Source organism: Elephantulus edwardii, unplaced genomic scaffold (assembly GCF_000299155.1).
Source record: "Elephantulus edwardii isolate Elephantulus edwardi_28Jun2011 unplaced genomic scaffold, EleEdw1.0 scaffold00005, whole genome shotgun sequence".
Taxonomy (NCBI): Eukaryota; Metazoa; Chordata; class Mammalia; order Macroscelidea; family Macroscelididae; genus Elephantulus; species Elephantulus edwardii.
In genome coordinates, this window is record NW_006399755.1 from 12,554,577 (window position 1) to 12,558,774 (window position 4,198).

The 4,198-nt window shown below is 40.5% G+C and overlaps 1 pseudogene; it reads right to left on the reverse strand.

The window, feature by feature from the left end:
- Positions 1 to 275: 275 nt before the first annotated feature.
- On the reverse strand, positions 276 to 802 carry LOC102846023 (annotated as a pseudogene).
- Positions 803 to 4,198: the final 3,396 nt, after the last annotated feature.

Sequence of the window (4,198 nt, forward strand, 5' to 3'; positions counted from 1 at the left end):
TGGAATCATAATCATATTCCTGCTTTTAAAAATCCCTTTGCTACTGGGGTTTTCTCACTAGCAATTTATCCTGTTCCATTTTTAAAATGTCATTCATTCATTCATTCATTCATTCATAGCAGCTGTTGCAAAAAGCTTTATTGTTTCATTTGGTCCAAGGCTTGGGCGAAGGGCTTCTCTGGGTGGATAAGATTCTACATCAGGGTGGGATAGAGAAGCTTGCTGCTGTTGGCAGGGGGACGCAGAGGTTTCCCCCTCCAAGTCCCCGCAGACCCCTAGTCGTGCTTGAGGGTGAGACGCTCAAAGAGATACTCGCCCGGCTCAGCCTGGGGGCCGCCCAGTCTTCTAATGTTGGTCAGATGGTCACCCATCTTCTTCAGCAGTTTCACTTCCTCGTCCAGGCAGCGTTTCTCCAGAAAGTCACAGAGATGGGGGTCAGTGTGGGTGTAACCCACGGCGTGCAGATCCAGAAGGGCCTGGTTTAGGTTCTTCTCCAAGGCCAGCGCTGCTTGCATGGTGTCCAGGGTTTTACCCCACTCATCCTGGGATGGCTTCTGGATATCGTGGAAGAGAACTCGCCGCCGTGCTGGTTTTGCAGCTTCAAAAGCCGCTCGGCATCCTCGCGCTTCTCACTCGCCAACTCGCGGAAGAAGTGTCCCACGCCTTCCAAGGCCACATCATCGCGGTCAAAATAAAATCCCAGAGAGAGGTAGGTGTAAGAGCCCCGCAGGTGCAGGTTGACCAGGCGGTTGATGCTAGCTTCTGCTTCGGTGGAATAGTTTTGACGGATCTGAGAGCTCATAGTTGGTCGAGGTTTTGGGGCTAACAAAAAAAAAAGGTGTTAGCTGGTCCCGAAAATAGGAGATGGTTGAGATGGTCCCGAGGTTACGCCTGGAGGTGAACTTGGGGGGTAGTCAGAGGCTGGAAGGGGGGAAGTCACCGGGTCTGTTCCGTCCAAACACTGTTGAAGCAAGACACAGATCCACGGGACCGATGGGGAACTCACCCTGTTCCATTTTTAGCATGACCTAGTCTTGCTGCCTCTTTTTCACTTTGCTTCTATTTTTCCACAATAAGATTTTCTTACTCTCCAAATTATTACTATTTTATAGAGAAATTAACTTGAGAGTTTCTATTCTCACATCTATATCACCAAATTGACACAAATCCTTAGCAGAGCAAAATGACCCTGCTCCCATGGCTTAGCAGTAAGGAATTGCACTTCCAATCCAAATGAATATCCTACCAGCAACTCCATGGGAGAAAGATGGCCAGTCTCCTCCTGTATAACCTACTGCCTCTGACCTGCTAGAGGGTTAGCTATGGGTCAGCTCCAACAGCCGCTCTGAACCTTCTCCTATCCTTTACAATCCTCACAATCTCTGATATGCTCTTGCCCATTGATAAAGTCACTGTATCAATCCATCTTGCAGATCATCTTCTTCTGTTTCTCTGACTTTTTTACTTTTCCTAACATGATGCATTGTTCCAGGGACTGGCCTCTCCTAACAACATGCCTAAAGTATGTGAAACCAACTTTCACCATCTTCGTCTCTAAGGAATGTCCTGGTTGTACTTCTTCCAAGGTGGACTGTATTGGAGAAGAGTACTAAATATCCTATGGACCGGCAAAAGAACATACAAGTCTGTCTTGGAAGTCTTCAATATTAGCTTTAGAAGTGTTTTTATTAAAGGTATGGGGGAATTGTATACTAATGAAGGATTTTTTTTTTTCTTCTTTTTCTTTTTGGAAAGGGGAGCGAACTGGTGGGGCAGGGTGGGCAGGGAGAAAAGTGTGGCAATGAATGAATGGAAATCCAAAACCTCTGTAAATGTCTATTAAAATTAATAAAAAAAGAAAAAAACAAACAACAACAAAACTCATAAAAAAAGAAGTGTTTTTATTTTGAAACATTTTTCATAGCTGTGACCTTCCATAGCTAGATCAATGCCTTGTCAGAGTTCACATTTAGTGTTCTTCCACTCACCATCCCACCTACACTGAGGAAACAATTTCATCAGTCTCACTGGTGCTTATCACAGGACCAGGAACATAGTATATGTAAAAGTGTGCTTTCATTCATTTAACCACCGAGTGCACAAGTAATCATGGATGGACAGCTATATTTATAGAGTACATAGTATATGCTAGGCATTGTTCCAAATCTCTGCCCTCTGGGAATTTGCATTCTGTTACAAGAGACTGAAGATAAACAGGCACATAATATAATTTAGAAAGTGGTAAGTGCTATGGATAAAAAGAAAGCAAAGCAAGGATGAGGATGCAATATTAAACAGGGTGTTGAGAAATGCCTCTCTAATCAGGTAACATTTGAGAAGGGACCCTAATTAAAAGAAAGAAGGATCTATGCAGATGTCTGGGTGGACATCTTTCTAAGAGAAGGAAGTATCTCAGGTAAGAACTTTCTAGGTTTTTTAAATGTGTTACAGTGTTCAATGTTGTTGTTTTTTTTTAATTTAAATTACATTTTTATTATATACTTGTTTACCTTCATAGTTTGTATACGTTGTTTTACACACCAGATCTTTCCCATTTCCTTTGCCCAACCCTTCCTCCACCCATCAAATTGTGTGATCGTATGTTTAAGGGCCTCCATTCTCACCCCTCTGCTACCCCCTGTCACCTTGGATCTTCATATAGGTTCTACAATTCTACAATAAGGGTCTTATACAGTATTTGTCCTTATGAGACTGAATTAGTTCACTTAGTATAACACTTTCTGTTGTTGAGTGCCATCTAGACGAGTATGACTCATAGCGACCCTATGAACAAAAGACCTGAAGCCTTTCTATAACGAACATAGTTTCCAGAGGCATGTTGTTTAGGAAGTGGATGCCACTCCTTCCAAACCTGTCTTAAACTGGAAGCTCCACAAAGCACTGTCCACCATGGGTAACTGTTATGGCATTTGATACCCCAATGGCACATGGTTCAGCATCACAGCAACCCCAGGTTACCTCAGTACAGCAAATTGACAGAAGAGTACTGTACCACTTAGAAGAATGTTCCTCCAAAATATACTCCCAAATTAGGTAGTGATTTTCAAAATCATTGCTCTTGCATGCTAAGCTATATTCCATCATGTGAATGTACTATAATTTCTCAATCCATTTGATTGTGGTTGGACATTTGGGCTATTTTCATGTTCTTATGATGGTGAATAACACTACTATTATATTAATATTGATGTACAAGTATCTGCTTGTGCCTTAGTTCCCATTTTCTTGGGGTGTAATCCAAGTGGTGGAATAGCTGGGTCATACAGAATTTCTATGTTCAGCTTTCTGAGGAAATACCAAACTGCCTTCCTGAGTAGTTGTACCATTTTACAATCCCACCAACAAAGAAAGGGAGAGAGAGAGAGAGAGAGAGAGAGAGAGAGAGAGAGAGAGAGAATGTATAACAATAAATGAATTAAAATTTAACTTTTCTGTAAAATTTCATTAAAATCATAATTAAAAGAAAAATTTTATTCAAAAATAGTTCCTTTGAACAAATATAAAAGGTGCACGAAACCCTGATGCATACTTTTTCTGATTTTAAACTACACAAAAATTTTATTAAAAAATAGTTCCTTTGAACAAATATAAAAGGTGCACGAAACCCTGATGCATACTTTTTCTGATTTTAAACTACACAATATCACCTTTAAAAAAAAAGAGTTCCTGTCTTGCCACATCCTCTCCAACATTTATTACTTATTGTTCTGCTACGCTTTGCCACTGCTACCGGAGTGAGATTGGGATCTCATTTTGGTTTTGATTTGCATCTCTTTTATTGCCAGTGATTTTAAGCATTTATTCATACGTTTGTTGGTTATATGAGTAACTTTCTCTGTAAAAATTCTTTTCACGTTTTTTCCCCATTTTGTAATTGTGCTATCAGTCTTTTTCTCATGGAGGCCCTGTAGGATTCTATAAACTTTTGATAGGAGATTCTTGTATGAAATAGTTTCGCCAAATTTTTTTTCCAGTCAATAGGTTTTCTTTTCATGCTGTTGGAAAAAAGTTTTGATGGGCACAGGAATTTAATTTGAGAAGGTCCCATTCATCAATTTTATTGTCTACAGATTGTACATTTCTGGCTGCATTTGGCAGTCTCTTTACAGCATAGTCAAGCGGTCTAAGCTTGACCTCAGTTTCTCTCTTATGAACTTATAGTATTGGGCTAACTCCC